Raw genomic sequence first — 8285 nt, 5'->3', positions numbered from 1 at the left:
TGGAGGTAGTTGTGTACAGGGTTTGAACCTTGAAAACCTGAAACACTTGAAATACTTTGAGTACAATGACTAGCTGTAGATGACAGTGTAAAACCTGGCTCACCTATGTAGTCATGTGATATGGAGGACAAGACATTCACAGAGCACAAAGAGAGTCAAACAGCAGTTATGAGTTTCCATGCACACTATAAATGAGATATTGTGTTCTATGTGTGAGGGAAATCCTTAGTTCATTAAGGCTTATGAGCATTTCTGAAACTATCACACCATCATTAGGTTTTCTACATTGAAATTGCACAATTTACATTGAGTTTTATTCAGTCAATATATAAGATGTTATTTCATTGTTGAAGTGAGGTGATAAAATCTATTGTTTTGAAACCACTGAGAAATCATTAAAAGATTCTGAGAGAGAATTGTATTCGTCATTCCCTAGAAATCATCATACGTTAAGCCTATATTAAGTCTATATTTAGGAGAAATATTCGTTTATATAAATTACACAAAAACTATTCTTATTAAAAAGTGTGGAAATAATATTTACAGTTAAACTTGAATAAAAATAAAACATGTTATGGCATTTTGAACATTTCAGACTTTGCTCAGTTTAAATAATAAAGTAGAGTGGCATAGTTATCATTTAGGTTAACATGTGACATGTAATGTCTATCAAATAGACAAAGAGAGTGCATTTGTGTATTGTTCTTTCAATTAAACCATTATACCTTTTTTGATTGTTTCGTCTTTTTTCAGGTTGTACAAATCACAGATGTTAGCATGATAGAAGAACCAACTGAAGTAGGCTGCTGTATTTTTTACTTACACCTCCCAGCATGTCTTTTAGTTTCCACTTCCTATTCTTATCCATTTTAATGTCAGATTGAGTTTTTGTTTGAATTTGGGAAAGCTAAGTGGACTACTGACATGGTTTTCTAACATTTACACTGTGGTGTTTTTTTTGTTGAGTTATGAATAAAAATTCTATCTTCTAAGGTTTGTTCTCAAATTGTATATCATTCTCTCAACAGATTGTATATACATACGTATATATTTTGGATAATCTCAGTTTAATGATGCATACTTAGAATACATTAAAAAATCCAGTGGGCGTACTGTACCGAAAAACAGATTATTGCTTTAACTGCCCAGACTACTTATTTCCATGTTATAATAACTGCTTGGCATTCGAACGGAAGAGGCTGCGGTATGCCAACTTAGCAGTCGAAGCAGAGGGGCGGGGCTGGAACGTGAAGGTGTGGCCAGTGGAGGTGGGCTGCAGAGGCTTTGTAGCCAGCTCCACCACAAGGCTCCTGAGGGCAGTAGGGATCAGAGGACAGGCCCAACGGAAGGCAATTAAAGAACTGTCCACTGCAGCAGAACGGAGCAGTCACTGGCTGTGGCTGAAACGTAGGGACCCAACATGGGCTCCCAAATGACCACGTGGTGCCACCGTGCGACACACACCCAGGCCTGATCAGCCTGTGGTGGGCCAACCTCGGCAGAGGGTGTCTTGTGATAAATGGCCGAAACACCCAATGAGGTCGGGGACCACAACTGAAGATGTGTCGTACTGGTGGCACCACGTGATCATTGCCAAATTCCACTCCACCCAAGAGGACATCTCCAGCTCCACTCAGTCAATTGTTGTGCTAATTATTTAGGGATTTTAACATCTAGTCCTATTAAGAATCCTTGGATAAATGACAACTAATTACATGATGAGATTTGTCAGAGGGTTTATTAAATTGTCTTAATGGAGATCTAAAAACTGGCCATTACAATGCATTTATAATAATGCAATATTGATAGGGCATCTATTTGGGATTAAGCCTAATTTACCTCAAAGCCTGGGTATATCTCTCGCCAAAATAGGACACTTTTTTTATGATGGTGTTTTTATTCTAGGTAAACTAGATATAATTCTATTCTAGGTAACTGTGATATAATTTTGACAAATGATGCAATAGTGGATTACGTTGTGTCTTTTGTTTCAATAAAATAAATGATCCATTGAAGTCATCCTAGAACGTAGTATCCTAGAACGTACTCTTATGCAATAGTAAATAGTTATGTCGTTTTCATTCAACATCAAGCACTGGTGTTGCATCTCCTGTCTGCCAGAGCATGCTGTGTTTGCAGGTGTCTCAGAGCTGCACTCCACCACACGACATGGCCCCTGAGGCGTCCTGCCCCAGTCCACTCCCCAGGAGTCGTTCCTCCTTTAGTTTGACCTCTGTGAACTCCTCCCTCACCCGCCGCAGCAGCTCTGGACACAGCAGCACATCCAGGGCCGTCATGGCCAAGGCCTTCTCTGCCCGCAGAGCATAGAACTGAGCCTTCTCATCACCTACAAGGAATCAGTCAAGGACAAGGAATTACATAACATCGTTTTATTTTATTTTTAACATGCTTTTCCCAATCCAATGACTACAACATCTGAACATGCAGCATGCTGTAGGGAAGAAAACATGCTGGCTTTGATAAAGATGACATATACTGTATATATAATCTAATGTGATCAAAAGGAAAACTATTACTGTAATCAGATAACAGTGGTCATGCATGTTTAAGGTGCATACCAGCTGCTACAGTGTACTCTTCTGTGTGATTCAGAGCCTCAGAACCAATATAGAAGTAGGGGTGGATTCCAGGTATAATAAAAGACACATTTCCAAAGTCAGTGGAGCCTGTGGGTGTTCAAGACAATATGGGCCTTTCATGGAGTTATACAAGAGCTTTCATATAGTCACACACAACATTTCTATCTCATTGCATAACTGTTGTTTCTATCGCAACTGAACTGTTGCCTGAGTATGTCCACCTTCTAATGACCACAAGAGGGCCTATGGGATGCATAAGAGATGCTTCTCCTACCAGAAGAGTTTAAGTTTAAGAACCTCTTCATCTGTTGTGAATTCCATCCCCAAGGCTTTGCCGTTGTCCTCATACAGACTGTGCAGTGTGGTGTTCCGCAGGACGTTGTCAAACGCATTCTTTGCTCCCATCACCACTAAGACTGTCAGAACCTGGCCAGAAGGGTCCGCTCCACTGCAGATCTGCCTAAATGACACCTCATGGCAGGAATATGAGCATGAGGACCTGGAACAGTTCACGTCGTCGGTTCTGAACCACATAGTGAACTGCACCAACTCAGTCACCGTGGACAAACGTGTCCGGATCTACCCCAACACGAAGCCATGGATGACTGGGAAGGTCCAAAAACTGATCAATGAGAGGGACAACGCCTTCTTCGCAGGGAAGGGCACACTGCTGTACAGCACCACCAGGGCTAACCTAAAGCGCGGCATCCGGGAGGCCAAGGCAGACCACAGAGAGAAGATTGAGGAATGCTTCCTGAGCAACGACTCCAGGCGGGTGTGGCAGGGGGTTCAGCACATGACAAACTTCAGAGCCAACAGGCTCACAGCCGCAGAGGACGACCCCCTGCTGGCGGAAAAGCTGAACTCCTTCTACGCCCGGTTCGACAAGGGGCGAACGGAGGTAACCACAACACAAACACCACTCTCTCCAGCTCCCAGCAGCCTCACCCTCACAGAGCATGAAGTGAGACGCGTGCTGAAGGCGGTGGACCCCAGGAAAGCCTCTGGGCCGGATGGCGTCCTGGGACGGGTGCTGAGGGACTGCGCCGACCAGCTGGCCGGGGTTTTCACCAACATCTTCAACCAGTCCCTGTCCCAGGCCACCATCCCACCCTGCCTGAAAACCTCAACTATCATCCCAGTCCCGAAGAAAAGCACGGTGAGCTGCCTAAACGACTACCGCCCGGTGGCACTCACACCAATCATCATGAAGTGCTTCGAGAAACTAGTCCGGGCCCACATACTCACACGCCTCCCGCCCAACCTGGATCCATACCAGTTCGCCTACAGAGCCCACAGGTCCACAGAGGACGCCATCGCGACGACTCTCCACGCCACTCTATCCCACCTGGAGAGGGGAAACAGCTACGCGAGACTGCTCTTTGTGGACTTCAGCTCTGCCTTCAACACCATCCTTCCAGACAGGCTAGTGACCAAACTACTAGACCTGGGACTATCACACTCTATATGTGCATGGATCAAGGACTTCCTGTCCGACCGCCCCCAGAGGGTGCGGGTGGGCTCCCACACCTCCACAGCCCTCAGACTCAGCACTGGGTCCCCCCAGGGCTGCGTGCTAAGCCCCACGCTTAGCGCAGCTGAGCAAGCTGTGCAAGGTTAACAACCTGCTGCTGAACCAGTCAAAGACCCAGGAAATCATCGTGGACTTCAGGAGGAAAAAATCTGAGGTCCAGCCCCTGCTCATCGACGGAGAGAGCGTGGAGAGAGTCTCAACCCTCCGATTCCTGGGGGTGCACATACAGGATGACCTGTCCTGGAAGAACAACACAGCAGCCACCATCAAGAAGGCACAACAGCGGCTCTACTTCCTGAGAGTCCTCAGGAAGGAACACAACAAGCAGGAGATACTGGTGGCCTTCTACCGCTGCGCAGTGGAGAGCATCCTCACCTACTGCATCTGCAACTGGTTCTCCAGCTGCACAACCGCAGAGAGAAATGCGCTACAGAGAGTCGTGAGAACAGCCCAGAAGATCACCGGCGCCCCCCTCCCCTCTCTGGAAGAGCTGTACAACACACGCTGCCTCAGGAAGGCCTCCAAGATCTCCAGAGACCCATCCCACCCTGGGTACGAACACTTTGCCCGGCTGCCCTCAAAAAGGCGGTACAGGACCATGGCCGCAAGGACAAACAGACTGAAGCTCAGCTTCTACCCCAGGGCCATCCAGGCCCTGAACACAGCAAAGACCTAGGTTCTGGGCCCTGGACAGTCTGGACGGATTGATGGCAGCTGCTGGATTGAAAAAATCAGGTGTAGTGCTGAGGCACAAATGTGTACATTTCAAGCCTGCAAACTGCGACACTTTAAATTAATGTGCAATAACACTATGTGCAATATGACAACCCTAGTCGTTTTATCTGTACAGTATAGTATAGTGGATAGTGTACATAGCCTTTATTTATGTAAACCAGCTCCTTTCCCTTCTTGTTTTTTTAGTTTTTTTTTCTTTCCTAGCACCAGGGGAGCCACCCCTCCCAAATTTCGTTGTTTGGTACCTGTACTATAGCAATGACAATAAAGACCATTCATTCATTCATTCATTCATTCATTCATTCAAACTGGACTTCAACCTTAGGAAGACATTTTTGGTAAAAATGTTTTAATAATAATGAAAAAAAGTAATACACGTTGGGTTCAATGCAACAGAAAAATGCATGACTACCAGATGAGTTCTTAATTTCTATAATAATTTTCCTATGTGGTGATTTTAAAAAAAAAAACAGTTGCCATGGCAGCAGATCTAAAACACCTCTCAGCCTTGGCTTTGATAGTGGGCAGGTCTTTGCGTGAGGGAGTGCGCAGGTATTACTCCAGCTCAGTGTAGGCAGGGATGATATTGGGTTTCACCCCACCATGCTTGATGATACCTGCACAGGACAAGGTCCACCATTGCTTGAGAGCAAGTGGGGAAGGTCACTACAAGAAACAGTTGTTGTTGTTGTTGTTGTATGTTAAACATAACTCCTGAAGACAAGATCAGGAGGAACATAAGTGTTAACTAGGCTGTCCCTCACCATGGACTCTCCAGTCTGGTTTGAGTTGCTGTCTGAGCACAGAGATGTTGTTGTAGGCCAGGACAGCAGCGTCCAGCGCATTGATCCCTTCCCAGGGGTAGGCGGCAGCATGAGACGCCTTACCATGGTACCTCACTATGACACTGGAAATGAAATCATAAACCAGACACTAAGTGTTAGACTCTGTCCTCCTGGTTTATTCTGGGAGTAGGACAGGGGCACGAGAGATCTCTCACACATAACTGGCCTGTAGCCTGAAATAGCTACATGTTGCAATGCAGAAACGAGGGCCTCCAACTACAACGAGAGCTCCTGCACAGTTGATATTGACCTATCAATATCAATAAATGATTGCATGCACTACTACAACATGCATGTTTCTAATGTGTTATTCGTGTAGTTGGAAATTACTGTGAGAAGTGGAAATCAAATATTTGTCTTTATTCATCATGAAATATATTGTAATAGACTGTTTTGGTTGTAAGAACCGATAAAATAACTAATCAAATAGCCTTACTCGTGTTCAGCCACGTCTGGCAGATAGGAGGCATCCTCCTGTGAGGGGTGGGCCATGAACGCCATGTCAAGGCCTTCAAAAGCACCCAACCGTATCATGTCTATTTTACCCCCACCATCCTCCTCGGCTGGGGTCCCCAACACCGTCACCTGTGGAGAGAGCAAGTTACCCGATCAACCTGTGTCTAGTTCCATGCTCTCTCACGGCATCCACGGACTTGTATATAATTCAACGTTATACAGGCTGTATAATACAGCATAAACAATATAGTTGAGGAATTTGGCTATTTATTGCACTGAGAATTGGCGCAGAGCATGCTCAAGGTGTCAGTCTTCAGAAAAGACTTCTCAGATTTCTATTGCATAATTCATGTGTGTGCGATCATATTATATATCTATATGTATGTGTATGAGCGCTGACAATACCTGGACACAAACAGGGAACTCGGGTGTGCATTCTACCAATGCTTTTAGCCCCAACGCTGCGGCAGCTCCCACTTCTGCAATCAGGTTATGGCCACAGGCATGTCCGATGCATTACCTGGCATTGGACATGCCTGTGGCCATAACCTGATCGCAGAAGTGGGAGCTGCCGCAGCCACAGGCATGTCCAATGCCAGGTAATGCATCGATCAGGTTATGAATGAATGAATGGTCTTTATTGTCATTGATATAGTACAGGTACCAAACAACGAAATTTGGGAGGGGGGGCTCCCCTGGTGCTAGGAAAGAGAAAAAAAACAAAAAAAACAAGAAGGGAAAAGAGCTGGTTTACATAAATAAAGGCTATGTGCACTATCCACTATACTATACTGTACAGATAAAACACTGTGCTGTACTCTATGCTATGCTATACCTATTCTAACATTTCCTATTTCTCTGCAACCTTATGTACCCTAGGGTTGTCATATTGCACATAGTGTTATTGCACATTCATTTAAAGTGTCGCACAGGCATGTCCAATGCCAGGTAATGCATCCATCAGGTTATGGCCACAGGCATGTCCAATGCCAGGTAATGCATCCATCAGGTTATGGCCACAGGCATGTCCAAGGCCAGGTAATGCATTGATCAGGTTATGGCCACAGGCATGTCCAATGCCAGGTAATGCATCGTATTCGCACAAGAAACCAATATGGAATACATCACTGACCGGTCCCCATGACACACGGAATGCTGTCTAAAGTTTATAGTGACTATCCACACTCCATCCCTTTTCATCAGAGAAAAATTGCACCAACCTGTCGTGAGACTTTCTTTCTTAATATGCAAGTTCTGGGCAACTCCATATGTCTTTGCTTAGACTATAGAGCTTGTCTTTGACTTCATCAATATAATTGCCAACTTTCTGTTTGAACTCGAGGAGTGACTCAGTGGATATGGTGTGCCGAGCCATTGGCAACTGGATAGTCTAGGAAAGAAGGCTGAAAGCAGGTGTCTGAGGTACCTGTCTCCTACGCTATTGAGACCTATGGTCATGGAGGTACCTGTCTCCTACGCTATTGAGACCTATGGTAATGGAGGTTCCTGTCTCCTACGCTATTGAGACCTATGGTAATGGAGAAAACAATGTTTCGAGTAACCTCGGCACGCACCTCAGGTTGTCCGGCACGTACTTATCTCTGAAATAAGCATGCTGTTAGTCGGCAGGGCGCACTCATTATTATATTTGGTCGGCAGGGGGCACTCATAATTATATTTGGTCGGCAGGGCGCACTCATCATTATATTTGGTCGGCAGGGGGCACTCATCATTATATTTGGTCGGCAGGGGGCACTCATAACTATATTTGGTCGGCAGGGGGCACTCATCATTATATTTGGTCGGCAGGGGGCACTCTCCATCTGTTTTTCCATCACCAACTACAACAACAACCCAGTCCCAAACAAGAAGCTGATTCTCCAGAGATTTGCCGGGGAGGGCAAACGACAGGAGTGTAATTCTGTCCCAGCTCTGTTTAAACAGACAACAGTATGGGTAAATGTCTCAAGAGTGTGCCGTCACTGGATTTCTACGTTAAACCAAGCACACACCCCTATTATAAAAACTGATAAGAAGCAGACAAACAATAGATTGGGGGTAGCCAATATTTTAAATTTATTTCTCATTAAATTGGAAAAGAAAATGGTTTTCTAA

At 45.2% G+C, this 8285-nt stretch overlaps 1 pseudogene across 1 annotated transcript; it reads right to left on the bottom strand.

Moving 5' to 3' along the window:
* Nucleotides 1-2144: 2144 nt before the first annotated feature.
* LOC308170467 (peptidase M20 domain-containing protein 2-like) lies at nucleotides 2145-7545 on the bottom strand (annotated as a pseudogene). Its single transcript has 8 exons — nucleotides 7236-7545; nucleotides 6576-6670; nucleotides 6151-6299; nucleotides 5634-5776; nucleotides 5341-5486; nucleotides 2875-3026; nucleotides 2580-2687; nucleotides 2145-2347 (listed from the first exon to the last, which is right to left on the bottom strand). The product of its transcript is annotated as a peptidase M20 domain-containing protein 2-like (transcript).
* Nucleotides 7546-8285: the final 740 nt, after the last annotated feature.

Source organism: Nansenia antarctica, assembly GCF_963989245.1.
Source record: "Nansenia antarctica genome assembly, chromosome: 14".
NCBI classification, from domain to species: Eukaryota; Metazoa; Chordata; class Actinopteri; order Argentiniformes; family Microstomatidae; genus Nansenia; species Nansenia antarctica.
This window is presented reverse-complemented; position numbering and strand designations above follow the sequence as displayed.